Source organism: Bactrocera tryoni, chromosome 1 (assembly GCF_016617805.1).
Source record: "Bactrocera tryoni isolate S06 chromosome 1, CSIRO_BtryS06_freeze2, whole genome shotgun sequence".
NCBI classification, from domain to species: Eukaryota; Metazoa; Arthropoda; class Insecta; order Diptera; family Tephritidae; genus Bactrocera; species Bactrocera tryoni.
In genome coordinates this window covers 66,984,375-67,001,065 of record NC_052499.1, presented here as the reverse complement: position 1 = coordinate 67,001,065, position 16,691 = coordinate 66,984,375, and positions in this window count along the sequence as shown.

Below are 16,691 nucleotides of genomic sequence, written 5' to 3'. Positions count from 1 at the left end.
AATAAATATACAGTTTTGAAGTGCAACCTCTTTCAGGAAGAGAGTATACACTCCAATGGCAGAACAGCAAAACTAGTGTTGAACTCGCTCTCTATAAGCTCAAAGTTAGACAACAAGTGTCGATCCTCATTAACGTCCGCATCAAGCTACTTCATTTTATGATTCACTTGGTTGTCTGGCTGTGAGATAATGGCTGGAAGCTGATGAAGCAGGATAAGGCCCCTTCGTCCCAATTACATCGGAATTTACATCGGTCTTCGTTGCGCTCTTTCGTTCCACTGAAACTGCGGACATTATGGACATCGCGAGATTTTATCAAGTGTTGATCAACAACTAGATCCTATGTGAGTGCGAGATTGTTCTGAACCTAGAGTAAAATACAAGTGATCTACTAAACTACTTGTATTTAGCAAAGTTCATCTTGCCGCAATCGTAGTAGTTCCAACTGAACATTGTCCAAAAAACTTAGATGCGCTAAGGCTAAAATCTTGCTGAAGATGAACTGTTAAAGTTGTATGGAGGAAGCTGCGGTGGACTTATCCAGGCAGTTATTCTTCCATGGTCAAGATTTTTTAAAACCGAAAACGAAAAATGTCTGCAATCTTATCTTCGGCGAACCTGATGGGAAAGCTGAAATAGAAAACAGAAATGAAAGCATCCTCAACTAATTTGTGACTATCTCAAAGCGCTTTTCCGATTTATGAAAGTCTTTACGATTAAAATTTAGGAGCTTAGGCATCACAACGGACCACCGTCCTCATTGACTTTTGTTTTAGGATCATCTTTTTAACTTAACTTATACTTATGAATTTAAATTGATGTAGCCTTCAAAAGGACCTACCGCCCTTTGGACACCTTCTTGATAAATAGCGACAGTAAGTAGTAGTCGTAATCAAAAATCACTCGAAGCTTGTCAACTCTTATTAGTATAATAAGACTCGTGTGTGACCAACTAAATATCAACTGACCTACTAATGACTCAAAGATATTTTTTTTTGCCAGTCAAAGTCCATTGCTTTGAAAAATTATTGCAAATGACTCGAGAGAAAGTAAAGCGCTTGCGTGCCACTCAATATAACAGTTGACTTTAATATTTTGGCATTTGCTTGTCTGTGACTCTACCGGAAATACAAAGTCTCGGCTTTGAAGATGCTGTAAAATTATGAAGCTGCTCTAAACATAGCGAAGTTGTGGTTGTAGTTGTTTTCTTTAAAATACATTTTTTTTACATTGTCAATAACTCTGAATAGCAGAAATTTTTAGTATTTTTTTTTCAACATTGTCATTCTACTCTAAAGCATGTATATTTTCCTTATAATAATTTTAAAAATGTTTATTTTTTTATTGTAAACTACACACGCACAAACATACCAATGTAGTACTAAAAACCTTAATGGAGACTACAAAAGGCTTTACACTCACAGTTTCATAAACTTCATATACATATTTACATACATATGTACATATACTCGCGAAACATAAAGCATGTAACTGTACCGCCGACAGCTTTTCACTTTTTTTCGAAAGTGGAAGTGTAAAATTTACAGTTCGTTGCGTGCCACTGTGCATTTGGGCGGCGTTACATCTGCTACTTCTATTTTTTCTTCTTTCCTTTTGCCTTTGGTGGCTTAGAATTTCTAAGTTGCCACATTGTTGTGTCACTTTACATGTGTAGTCTTCATTATGAAAGCTTTTTTGGTTTTACTTTTTCCGTTTTACATTTCCGCTTACTTGACTGCGCTCGTGGCGTGTTAGATTTTTTTAGTCTTTAATTTACGCAGGTGTCTGATTTGATCGTTTCGCCGCTGATGTTCAATGTTAAGTGAGTATATGAGTTTTTAATGAAATGTGGCTTTTAATGAAGTGTACATATGTATGAAAGCAACCTGTGAAAACAAATTTTACTCTGTTTTGGATTGACATAAATTTCATTAATTTTTCTTCTGTGGCAAGTTTAGAGAACAGAGTAACTAAAACAATGCTGATTTTAGTATGGAAAGTTTTTTTTGAAATGTTTTTTAGTATATTATTATTGAACTGGATATTAAAATATATATTTATTATCATTAATCTTGAAAAAAATCGATTTCATTCTTCTGACATTGATTTTTAACGGCGTATTAAATCAAAATCCTCATTTGTATGTAATTAGCAACACTTGTGTATATCACTTTGCCCCACATCTCACTTCTTTAATAAAAATAACACCTTCAAGCACCGTTTCAGCAGCATGCTGCCACATTTTGTTGCATCTGTTGCACCAACATGCTTATGAGTATTTTATATAGCATCAGATACTGCTCACTACAACTTCTAAATAGAAATACAATTTTCTTTGCTTCAATTTATTTCTTATCTGCTTACACTTTTACTAGCACCATTAAGTGCTGCTTGATTTTGGTGGTTTTTGTTGTTTCTGATCACCTGATAATGTCTATTGAGTTTTATGCGTTGAACAGCTAAATGTGGTGATGGGTTTACCGGCTTTTGAGGGGGTTTTTAGTATTGCGTTGATGTGACTACAAATTGGTTTTACTATAACTAGTTTTTCAATGAATTGTTGCCCTTGTCTTTTAGAATTGATTTTATTTTAATTTTTTTTTTTTTGTGTTTTTTTTTGGTTTTGTGCTTTGTTTTTATTAACACGTGTTTTCCTGTATTTAACATTCTTTCACTTTCCGTTAATATACTCATGGCGATAAAATATAATCTAAGCTAACGGGAAATGAAAGTTACGATTTCCTTTCTGCTTTTCAATTAAAATACGGCAAATAAGGAAAACGATCAAAGAATGCCATCATTTGGTTTTCGTCTGTTGTAACATTTTTAGCTGCAACTTTCTAAACGAGGTCGTGTTTTTTTAGCTGAAAGCTTCAAATAATTCAATTGGTAGCACTATTAACTTATCTAAAAATTTAATTCACCTATTAAAAACATCTAACGTTTCCTTTTGGAGTATTTTATTTTTGCAAATATAATTTTTAAATTTTCTTTTTATAGTATAAAAAAATTCGATCAAAATCGAATCTGAAAAATAATATTATACTTTCATTTGGATCTTAGTATTTTAAGTAATCTGGATCTCTGAGGAAATTAAAAGAAAATAATTGATTTAGTAATAAGTTTTATCTATACATTGTACAGGGTCCACTCGAAGTGTAACCAATTAAAAAAGCCATAAATTCGGTTTGGAAAATAATTTTTATTTATTTTAAAATAAAAAATGTGCGAAAATAATCATAAATTCATGACCAATTCACTTTTGCTCGATGTGACCACCTTTTGCCGTAACTATGGGCTTGACGCGGTCAAAAAACGAATCGCAAGCTGCCCGAATGTGACTTGCCGGTATTTTGGCCCACTCACGGACAATGGCTTTCTTCAGCATCTCGAGACTAGTGTATTTTTTACTTCAGACCTTGCTCTCCAAAATGGCCTAGGGAGAATAATCCATTGGATTCGCATCTTGTGAATTCGAGAGCCATTGTGCGGTCGTAATGAAGTTCGGAACGTTGCTTTTCAGCCATTCTTGGTTCACTCGCGCTTTGTGAGACGGTGCTTAGTCTTGTTGAAACGTGCATGGTTTGCGACCGAAATGTTTGTTTGCCCACCGTTTCAAAGCAGCCTCAAGAACACTTTCCCGATAATATGTCGCATTTACTTTGACGCCAGGCCCGAGAGGAGAGCGTCCATCTGCGGTGACAGCGGCCCAAACCATTATTTGTGGCGGGTGCTGCCTCCTAGTGGCCAACCGATGACTTAGATTCTCGTATGAACGGTCGGTCAAGTAAACCCTATCGTTGAGTTTACGAATTGCTCAATTGGAAAAATTTTTTCGTCAGAAAACACAATGTTCGGATTTTGACCGCTTTCGGCCAAGCGAAGCAACTGCTTCGCTCTCTTAAGTCTTACTTGTTGCTGCTCCGGTGTGAGATCGTGGCCCTTTAGGAACTTGTAAGGCTTGACCTTGAGCTCATTTTTCAATATGCGTCGGATGCTGCGGTCGGATATTTTCAGTTCTTTAGCCATTTGATTGGCACTTCGTCGTGGATTTCGCTCAAGTCGCTTCTTCACTTTCCGAATCGTCTCACGTGACGTTGCAGTCTTTTGATGACCACACATTCACATTAAGGTATTTGAGCTCACGAACAATTGCTGGCTGTGATTTTCCAGCTAAATATAAAGCAATCACACTATTACGTTGTCGCTGATCACTTTTGTTTGCTATTTGCTTTAGTTAACATTTCTGAAATTTTTTTCGGAGATGACAACGTTGGCTTGGACAAAAATCAGTGATGAATTTCATGAAGATATCTTGTCAAATAAAAAAACATTTGCTTACAAAGTCTGGATTTTATTCGTTTAGTTTTGTGTGCAGCTATATACTAAAGAGGCCCGATATCGACGGTTCCGACAAGTGAGTAGCTTCTTTAGGCGAAAACGCCGTATGCAAAGTTTCGGAATGGTATCTCGAATAAAGAGAGACTGGTTTTCGCATACACAAAAATAACTTTTTCGATTTCAACTATACACCTACTAAACTTCGTGTTTCAATTAAAAAAAAAATTAAATAAAGTATTAACTTCAAATATAGTGTAAATGAAATTAAATTAAAAAAATATATAATTTTTTCGTCGCAAGTCAGTCTCTTTGTCTATATATATTTTGTCTATAGTTGAATGTGTTTTGTTTTTAATTTTTAATATTTTTGATAAATAACATGTCATTAACTTATTTCTAAAAAAATAATTTCTAAACCGCTATAAAGTGTTGTTTAATATGTAAAATACTTCAAAATCTTTAGTGGTAAAGTTTGCGTGGTCACGAGTGTAAGTTTACACCAAACTTCGTGAAAGACACAAAATTTGAGTTAATCAACTTAATTATTTAATTTTTTCAAGTAAATTTTGAGGTTATATGAAAAAATCTGTATACAAAACTTATATATCTTTTCATTACCTATAACATTTCCTAATAACTTTTTTCTATAGGACTCCTAATTTTGCCGGTAAACTTGTCAACAAATTTGTAATTTTTTTTTTTGTCACATGAAAATTCAAATCAAATCTTGAATATACTAGCCACCAAATAATAATATATCAATGAAAAAAAAAAAATGTACATAATCATGTTTTCTTGTGACATCAAAACATATATTTTCGTAAAAAAGTACAAAAATTAGCCACACTTACAGAATTATTTCCCAATATCTAATAGATACTTATGATTTTCTTTGGCTTCCAGTAGGTCCCTTTTAAGTCTCCAACAATAGTTTGCTAGCATTCCTGGACTCCATTTCCCTTGATAAAATAAGAAATCTTTGTGCCACGAGAAAGTAAATTCCAGTTGTTTAGTTTAGACCCCAAAAAGCTCAGCCTGTTTTTTAGACAGATTTAAATCACGTATTAAATTGCTTAAATCACGTTGTGCAGTAAGTGCGGTTCTTTTGAAGTTGACGGTTCATAACTTTGAGTCACTATCTTCAGATACCTTATTCTGCTGACTGAGGTTCAAATTCCGGACTAGAATTCTGACTTTTTTATCGATTTGGAGGCATCGGCAAAGGCATTTCGGCATTGTGTAGGATGGGTCTCTTGGCCGAAGACAAGTTTGGATACTGGATAGTGTGTTTGGATTTGGCAGTAATACCTTTTGTTTGAGCCAAACAAAAATAACAATCACTTACATGATCCTTTGGTTCCGTCCAAATCATTGGTATAGCAAATGACAAATGTCTAGGTTCTTGTTTAGCCCAACCTAAAAGGAGCCTCACGCACGTTACACAACATTTATATGAGGAACCTAGGATTTATCTTGATTCCTCACAGGAAAACCAAAATAGTCTAAATAGCACTGTTCAATTAGTGATGTGAGATTTCGACGCTGTGATATAAAAAGTTAATTCTCCACACATAACAAAAATTGTCCATGTTGTTCAAACACTTTCGTGGCATATTTACTATCTAACTAATGTTAATAAAATGTAATTTAGCAAACACAGTAGTTACACAGTCGACTAAATGCAGTTATGTAAAATAAAGAAATTATATGAGGTCACAAGAAAACTGCATGTGATAGAAACAAAACTGTTATATATTTTTAATGAGGGTACACCAACATTTTAAATGTAAAATCATAACAAAGTATTACATGTGACAAAATTAAATAATTAATTATTCAAAAGTGTATATTGTCATAAAAGTAATGACAGTCATAAGCTTTTAGGTCCTGCAGATGTTGCAATTTCTTCTTAATTATCGTTAAACTTTGCGGGTGCAAAAGATTAGGCGCTGAATTCTTAAAAAACACGGATCGAAATTCTCGCAAATCCTCACTCAGATTGACTTCACACCGAGTCACTTGGATCATGGAGTCGCTAAACCGAACTCTGGCGACAGTGACGTGAGGCCCTAGTCGCGAATGCACCGACTGTTTGTTTGATGACAGGAAGTATTCGTCTTGCCCTCACATTAAGCTGCCAGACCCATCTGCTTCACTTCCTTATCAGTTAGGAAAGCAGAACTACAACCGCAGTCGTAATATCAATATCATCGGCATACGCCAGCAACTGTACACTCTTATAATGTAGCGTCAGTTTACATAGCCTTATTAGTTTTGCGGAATAGCTCATTTTCGTGCTGTCAAATGCGCTTTGAAATCGACGAAAAGGTGGTGTGTGTCGGTACTCTTTTCATGGGTCTTTTCCAAGATTAGGCGCATGCTGAATATCTGGTCAGTTATTGATTTTCCCGACCTAAAGCCACACCGATAAGGTCCAATCAGTTTCTTGACGGTGGCCTTTAATCTTTCACTTCGATTGGTATTAAGCTTTCCCTGCCATTCAGTAGGCTGGAGAATTGTTCGCTCCATAATTTTAGTATGCTCTGAGCATCTGTTACCAGATCCCTTCTGGGGGTTCTGAACATATACTTATATAATAATATATTTTTAAATTGTTAATTAACCTAAATATAAAAATTCCGACGGCAAAACGCATTTTATGCTTGTTTAATTCAAATTATTTTCCATCTACTATTTCTTTAATCCATAATGAATTAATAAATAAAATTATAAATGCATAAGGTAGATATCACGCTGACATGACACGCTCGGTCGGTAATCATCGGCCTCTCACTTTGTTGTTCTTCAGACGGGTAATTTCCTTCGAACTTATCATAGTCGGGTAATGAAACATCTATTCACCGTCACTCTTTTGCTGCCCACTCAGGAGGCTGAAGAAGTGTTCCCTCAATAGGTGCAGTATGCTTTGAACACTACATTTCCGCTTTGGGTCCAACAAGAATACGCTAGTCTTGAAGCTTTCCGTTAGTTGCCGCATCTTATCGTAAAATTTTTGAGCATTGCCGCTATGATCGGCTGCGCAAGCTTTTCATTTCGTCTCTTCCCACCCCGCTCGTGTTGCGGTCGATCGCAACATTGAGAGGTAGGTTGCCGAATTCTCTCCGCTGAGACACGACAGTCATCATTGTAACAGCTGTTCTTTCGACCTTTCCAAGAACTCTTGCCTTAGTGGGTTTAGATAGCACAAGTGCAAATCGAGTGGAAACCAATTATGCTGGCGGTGGTGATTGTAATTCTCGACATCGAACCTTTGTCGTTTGTTGACGGTAGTGTTTTGCTGTAGAGATGCGTGCTCATATGTTCTCTGGAACAAGGTAGTGGTCCGAATCGATGTTACTTTCTCAAAGCATACGCACGTCAAGGACAATGGAGACATGTCGTTCATCTATCACAACATGATCAATCTGGTTTTGAACTTATCGATCCGGAAACAGCCAAATAGAGAAGTTTCACTTCAAATATAGTGTAAATGAAATTAAATTAAAAAATATATAAATTTTTCAAAAAATCATAAGTCAGTCTCTTTTGTCTATATATATTTTGTCTATAGTTGAATGTGTTTTGTTTTTAATTTTTAATATTTTTGATAAATAACATGGCATTAACTTATATCTAAATTAAAAATTCTATACCGCAAAAAGTACCGCTATAAAGTGTTGTCCAATATGCACAATAGTTGAAAATTTTTAGTGCTTAAGTTTGCGTGGCCACGAGTGTAAGTTTACACCAAACTTCGTGAAAGACACAACATTTGAGTTAATCAACTTGATTATTTAATTTTTTCAACTAAATCAACTAAATTTAGAGGTTGTGTAAAAAAATCTGTATACGAAACTTACATATATATATTTTCATTACCTATAACATTTCCTAATAACTTTTTTCTATAGGACTCCTAATTTTGCCGGTAAACTTGTCAACAAATTTGTAATTTTTTTTTGTCACATGAAAATTCAAATCAAATCTTGAATATACTAGGGCCACCAAATAATAATATATCAATGAAAAAAAAATGTACACATCATGTTTTCTTGTGACATCAAAACATATATTTTCGTAAAAAGTACAAAATTCAGCCACACTTACAGAATTATTTCCCAATATCTAATAGATACTTATGATTTTCTTTGGCTTCCAGTAGGTCCCTTTTAAGTCTCCAACAATAGTTTGCTAGCATTCCTGGACTCCATTTCCCTTGATAAAATAAGAAATCTTTGTGCCACGAGAAAGTAAATTCCAGTTGTTTAGTTTAGACCCCAAAAGCTCAGCCTGTTTTTTAGACAGATTTAAATCACGTATTAAATTGCTTAAATCACGTTGTGTCAGTAAGTGCGGTTCTTTTGAAGTTGACGGTTCATAACTTGAGTCACTATCTTCAGATACCTTATTCTGCTGACTGAGAATAAATTCCGGACTAGAATTCTGACTTTTTTATCGATTTGGAGGCATCGGCAAAGGCATTTCGGCATTGTGTAGGATGGGTCTCTTGGCCGAAGACAAGTTTGGATACTGGATAGTGTGTTTGGATTTGGCAGTAATACCTTTTGTTTGAGCCAAACAAAAATAACAATCACTTACATGATCCTTTGGTTCCGTCCAAATCATTGGTATAGCAAATGACAAATGTCTAGGTTCTTGTTTAGCCCAACCTAAAAGGAGCCTCACGCACGTTACACAACATTTATGAGGAACCTAGGATTTGTCTTGATTCCTCACAGGAAAACCAAAATAGTCTAAATAGCACTGTTCAATTAGTGATGTGAGATTTCGACGCTGTGATATAAAAGTTAATTCTCCACACACATAACAAAAATTGTCCGTGTTGTTCAAACACTTTCGTGGCATATTTACTATCTAACTAATGTTAATAAAATGTAATTTAGCAAACACAGTAGTTACACAGTCGACTAAATGCAGTTATGTAAATAAAGAAATTATATGAGGTCACAAGAAAACTGCATGTGATAGAAACAAAACTGTTATATATTTTTAATGAGGGTACACCAACATAAATAAAAATCATAACAAAGTTCATGTGACAAAAACAGTGTTTACCAGCGTGATCAGACAAACCATCTTTCTTCTTCTTAATTGGCGTAGAAACCGCTTAAGCGATTATAGCCGAGTTAACAAGAGCGCGCCAGTCGTTTCTCCTTTTCGCTACGTGGCGCCAATTGGATATTCCAAGCGAAGCCAGGTCCTTCTCCACTTGGTCCTTCCAACGGAGTGGAGGTCTTCCTCTTCCTCTGCTTCCCCCGGCGGGTACTGCGTCGAATATTTTCAGAGCTGGAGTGTTTTCGTCCATCCGGACAACATGACCTAGCCAGCGTAGCCGCTGTCTTTTAATTCGCTGAACTATGTCGATGTCGTCGTATATCTCGTACAGCTCATCGTTCCATCGGATGCGATATTCGCCGTGGCCAATGCGCAAAGGACCATAAATCTTTCGCAGAATTTTTCTCTCGAAAACTCGTAACGTCGACTCATCGGTTGCTGTCATCGCCCAAGCCTCTGCACCATATAGCAGGACGGGAATTATGAGCGACTTATAAGAGTTTAGCTTTTGTTCGTCGAGAGAGGACTTTACTTTTCAATTGCCTACTCAGTCCGAAGTAGCACCTGTTGGCAAGAGCAATCCTGCGTTGGATTTCCAGGCTGACATTATTAGTGGTGTTAATGCTGGTTCCTAAATAGACGAAATTATCTACAACTTCAAAGATATGACTGTCAACAGTGACGTGAGAGCCAAGTCGCGAGTGCGACGACTGTTTGTTTGATGACAGGAGATATTTCGTTTTGCCCTCGTTCACTGCCAGACCCATTTTCTGTGCTTCCTTGTCCAGCCTGGAGAAAGCAGAACTAACGGCGCGGGTGTTGAGGCCGATGATATCAATATCATCGGCATACGCCAGCAGCTATACACTCTTATAGAAGATGGTACCTTCTCTATTTAGCTCTGCGGCTCGAACTATTTTCTCCAAAAAGCAGGTTGAAAAAGTCGCACGATAGGGAGTCGCCTTGTCTGAAACCTCGTTTGGTATCGAACGGCTCGGAGAGGTCCTTTCCGATCCTGACAGAGCTTTTCGTGTTGCTCAACGTCAGTTTACACAGCCGCATTAGTTTTGCGGCGATACCAAATTCAGACATCGCGGCATAAAGGCAGCTCCTTTTCGTGCAGTCGAAAGCAGCTTTGAAATCGACGAAGAGGTGGTGTGTCGATTCTCCTTTCACGGGTCTTTTCCAAGATTTGGCGCATGGTGAATATCTGGTCGGTTGTTGATTTTCCAGGTCTAAAGCCACACTGATAAGGTCCAATCAGTTTGTTGGCGGTGGGCTTTTAATCTTTCACACAATACGCTCGATAGAACCTTATATGCGATGTTGAGGAGGCTAATCCCACGGTAGTTGGCGCAGATTGTGGGTCTCCTTTTTTATGGATTGGGCATAGCACACTTAAATTCCAATCGTTGGGCATGCTCTCGTCCGACCATATTTTACAAAGCTGATGCATGCTCCCTATTAGTTCTTCGCCGCCGTGTTTGAATAGCTCGGCCGGTAGTCCGTCGGCCCCTGCCGCTTTGTTGTTCTTGAGGCGGGCAATTGCTATTCGAACTTCTTCATGTTCGGGTAATGGAACGTCTGCTCCATCGTCATCGATTGGGGAATCGGGTTCTCCTTCTCCTGGTGTTGTACGTTCACTGCCATTCAGCAGGCTGGAGAAGTGTTCCCTCCATAATTTAAGTATGCTCTGGGCATCAGTGACAAACCATTTTTAGCACTTGAAAATTGAACTACGACCGCCACCTCCTTTTTCAGGATGACAGATCGGTCGTAAATTATTTTTTTCTTATTCTTTGTTATTTTATCGTTTGTTTTCGTAGGTTTAAACCAGTTATGAGTTTCTTTCTTTTTTAGTAATTTTCAAAGGCTTTTACACTTGCCTAAACTTGAATAATGAGCGCCATCTGGCAGTATTTTTGTAAGCAGCTATGAACCAAATCGGCACTAAATATGGCTTGCGGTAATAATGCGACTGCAGCGAAATTTATCAACATTTTTACGGTTAGAAATTGTGTAACTGTTAAATATAGATAGAAGAAACGAACACATACACATTAATTTTTATGCTCAAAATACACAAATCAAGAATATCCCAAACGGTTTGAAGCCTAGTTTCATCTAAAGTCAAATATAACAAATAATCTAATTGAATTACTTCCTCTTTTTGGAAAGTTGCTAAAGTACCTTTGGGCACTACTTCGTCGTAAACATTTTTGTGTGTAATATTTTGCGATTCCTTCCACTCTACTTAGTAGCAAGTGTAACAATTTAATAACGATGTGACGAATAAGCTTAACTAAATTTTTTATTGCTAATTCGCTGCACTTTATTATTATTGACTCAATTTCGCTTTTTTGCTTTCACAAATTGAAAATAAAAAGAAAAGGGCGAAAAGCAAAGCAAAAAGCTGACAAATGGCAATGGCAACGGTAAAACTGATGGTAAAAAAGCACAACAAAAATATTCTGCGAGTGAAAACAAGTGACAAGTGCAAATGCTTTCAATTATATTTCAGTTATATATGAATATAAGTATATATGTATATAAGTAAGTGTATGAGTATGTGTATACATATACACCACTCATTCTTTTGAGCAAATATATAGGCTAATTACTTGTTTTTGTTATTTTATACATAGTGTATATTTGTAATGTTTTTGTAGCGCCAAAACTATTATTCAAGTCTCAATTCAAAAGTTCGCAAATATTTTGGAGCTTAAACTTCCAACTATACAACAATAGAGTTTGCTTTCGTTTTGTTTACTTTGTCGCATGGAGTTCAAATACCTCTGTATACTTCTAAGCATGTTGTTTGTCTGCTGAAAGCTCACTTGGCTCGTAAGTAATTGCTTGAAAATTAGTTTTTGCTCATTAAATTACAATTTTTGTCATTTTATTTTACCGTTTCTTAGAATGAGAAGAAAAAAATAGCAAATTGAGATTTTAGAAATTTTTATTTTGAAAGGAGTTTAATTTTTCAAGTGCTAGATGCTGTGAAAACGTATTAGAGAGGAAAATTAGCCTGGTAAATTATATAAAATATGCGAAGAGAACATCAAATCGCTATTTTTTGAAAAGTATTTGACAGTAGTTACCAAGTACTGGATTCGTTTAAATAAATTTTCTGATTATGACCGTTCTTTTAGAGGTTTCAAGACCCTGTGGTATATTAAATTTGCCAAGAAGTTTGTAATACGTAGGTTGCTGTATATATTTCTGGCCTAATAATGTAAATAGGCATATTTATTTGTTAATTTTCAACGAAAATGTTTTTTTTTTTGTTTTTTGTCGATTGCTGTTTTGTTTCGGGCTCATACGCATAGATCCATGATTCGTCTCCTGTGACGATCTTATAAACGTCTTTTGAAGCACCGCGATCGTATTTTTTCAGCATTTCTTTACACCAATCCACACGAGCCCTTTTTTGAGCGATTGTCAAATTGTGCGGGATCCAACGAGAACAAACCTTTTTTACGGCCAGGTGTTCATGCAATATCGAATGTATGCTGGTGGGAGAAATGCATAGCCATGCCTCTATCTGAAGGTATGTTACATGACGTTCTTGCATTATCAGTTCACGTACGGCATCGATGTTTTCTGGCACAACGGCTGTTTTTGGACGACCTTCACGGAATTCGTCTTTGAGCGAGCGTCGGCCACGATTGAATTCGTTGTACCAGTTTTTCACAGTGCTATAGGATGGTGCTTCATAGCCATACAAAGATTTTAGTTCATCGATGCACTCTTGTCGTGATAATCCACGTCAAAAGTTGTGAAAAATGATTGCACGAAAATGTTCACGAGTTAATTCCATTTTTTGGCCGAGATGAATTTTTTAATTCCCTGTAAATCAATTCACGATTAAATGACAAAACGTTCTGTGTGATGTTATGCTAAAAAATTGCATACTTTCCAATGGAAATGTCAGATTGCACCTGGCAACACTTAATGTTGCCCTAGGCCAGAATATACATTACGAGGGCTGCTATGTAGAGAAGAAAACTTCGGACAGACTATAAAATACATATATACATAACTGATAAACTATCGTGGCTCACACTGTCACTGTCCGCCTGTTTGTATATTCGCAACTAAACTCCTTAGTTTTTAGGTATCGATCTGAAATTTTCTACACAACCTATTTAATCCAAGCAGCTTGTCATATGTCGAAAACTTTAATACTGAACCACTCCAGCACATAGCTGTCATACAATTTGGTTGTTCAAAATTAAATTTTTGTATGAAAAACTTTTTTATTTACCTCGATTTATACACGAAATTTGGCGCAGACTAATGCCTAAAGCAACCTTATAATCTTCAACGAAATTATTCATAACGGACCACTATAGCATATAGTCGTCATACAAATTGCTCAAGCATAATAAAGTTCTTATATGGAAAACGTTTTTATTTGATGAGATATATTCACGAAATCCGGCATGGATTATTATCTAAGACAGCACTATGATCTCGCAATCAATTTTTAAGACCAGAGCAAAGCTGTAGTAGCTTATAGCTGCCTTAGAAACGGACCGTTCAAAAATAAGATAAAGTTTTTTTTAATTTATAATGCTATAAGAAATGCTCATGTGAAGGGTATATAAAGCTTCAATGTAGCCGAAATTAACATTTTTTTTATACTCTTGCAACATTTGGTTAGAGGAAATCGGGACTTTGTATAAATATTTTTAATAAAAGGCTTTTTGAGGTAACTAGTAGGCCATATTAATCTAATATAATCTGTATTTTTTATACCAAATATTAAAATAAAAAGTCAAAGAAAAGCATTTAAAGATCTACTCTGTGTATACCAAATAATTCATTTCGAAGTATTTCCCACTGAAAATTACAAATTAATCCCTTATAATCCTATTGATGATGATAGCTGTTGGCATTTATGTTTCAGTTGTCGTTGTTGTTTAATATTTTTTCCATATTTTCCTACCTACTCCGTTATATGAAAGACTCATAACGTACTTTTATGACAGCAGAAAAGCCGGTAACGTGCTCGACACAAAAGACTTAAGCAACGAACTTTTCTCTTTTTTTTTCGTTTTTCATGTTTTTTTTTTTTTGATAAATTTTTCGCTTTCATTATGTTTGAAAAAGCTGACAATTTATGTCAATAATAAGCCGCATTACTGTTCACGTCATTAGTGCCTTTGAAGTATTGACTTTTATTGTGCCGCAGCTGGCGCACGCGCGGGAAAAGACGATTTTCCAATTAAAATAACGTTCAATGCGTGATTAATTGTTGCGCTGTAAATTGGATTAAGCAGTGAAATTAGTCAGTTGCGCGTGGGCATTTAGTAACTTAAGGTTTTTAAGTCTTTTCGTCATAATAAGTACTTAGCTTTTATGACCTATCAGCAGGGCTTGGTCATTTATCTAAGGATTTTAGATTTTGAAAATCGAAATTGGTATTTAGAATGGCTTACAAGTGTATTAGCGTTGATATAAAGAAATAGCTTAGGGTTTAAATATTTGTAGTTTTGTTATAAAAGTAAGTAAGGTTCATAAGAGATGATCAAACTGTTCTATTAGCGTGCAAACTGAATCGAAATTTTTTTGAAGTCATTGAAAGTTGCCGCAGCAAGTCATTCATGACGATAACAACAAAAAAGTTAAAGAAACAGTGCAAATTGTCTTAGTGGCATGAGAAAAATAGCTGAGGTTCAACTCTCTTTTAGATCGACTCAACCCCTTTTAGTTAACATTCAGTTAAAGTTTCCGTTATGAAGCCTTTCAATGCTGCGCTTGAGCTAAATGACCTGAACGGGAATTAGATGTGGAAAAAGTGGATCTGAGTACCCTACGTTCATCATCAACAATCCATCGACTAGCAACCCAAAAATGGAATCAAAAATAAACAAAATTCGTTGAAAGAACTGCAACCCAGCCGAGACTTATAAAAAGTCTATGTAAAATTGTATTAAGCGTTGACATGTCTGCATTGATGCAAAAGGAAATTATTTTGAGGCTGATAACAAAAATTTGTATTGAAATATGTATTTTATATATAATAAAGTGTAGTTTTTATCTAGACCTGGTCAAATTTGATATTTGTATTTATTATATTTTTTTCTTTCTTTTTTGGGTTTTTATATTCCCTTTTTCAGTTTCAGTTTCAAATAAATATCAAAAGTCATTAAGATAAGCTTATATCAATCCCTCTTTCGAATGAAACTTCTTACAATTTTATCTTAACATCCTATTACATTTTTGCAGCAACAACAACAACAGCATTCACCACCTATCAGCCGCTTCGGCAACATCAATGCTGCATTCATGCAGCCTGCCTGTCTCTCTGTTTATGCAACAGCGCACGCTGCCGCACAAAGGCGCTATTTAGCTGGCATGATTCTGCATTATGTTAACAGCAGGCTCAACAAAAAGTGATTAGCGCTTGGCTAAGCACACACCACAAGACACCACAAGCAAGCGCAGAAGCTACAGAATTTATGTTTTATAAATTTCTCATTTTCCATTTATTATTTTTTCCCTGAATATGCGGCTTTGCAGCATGTAAAGCATGCTTCCTTTGTACATATTTTTATTTCATACAAATATGTATTTGCACATATTTATTTTTTACTTTAACTGCTGCGCTCCTGTACTCATAGTTAGTTGGTTAGTTAGCTCTAATGCCCTGAAACAAATTACGTTAATTTAATTCCCTACGTACTAATTCCCTTCGAGCTACCCTGGCTGTGGCGGAAAGTGAAGCTGCGGCTTTTATCAGCTCACTACTCGCGTTCCTGTTGCAACTGCCGCTGAGCGCTTCCTGCCTCCATCCTGCCCCCATATGAAGTTGGAAGTTATTGTTTTGTTGCCTTCTCAGTGTTAATTGAAACCTGCTGCGCCATCAGTGTCAGTCCGTCTAAAAACCTCATAAAGTTGCAAGCAGCTCTGCGATGCGAAATCATTTGAATTGCTGCCGTTTGTGGCATGAGTTAGCTGTGTGCTGGTGCATTGTGAGGGGCAGCAGCGGCAAAACAGAAATATTTAGCTAAGCTTTAATGCCAGTCCAACACTCCATTTCAAATGAAACTAGAAAACAAAATGAGTGAGCCACTGACGGCTGGTCGTTTGCTGTGCGCCTCAGCGCCTTCTATGCTTCCTCCGGCTGGTTGTGGTTTTTATTTTGCAACAGCAGTGCATGCGAGTATTTAACGCTTTGTTTGTAGGGTGTTTGTTGAAGTCTGTGTTTTTTGTAGTATGTGTTGCAAGTATATAGCAAATTCTTGCAGCAGTCCTTGACTTTTATT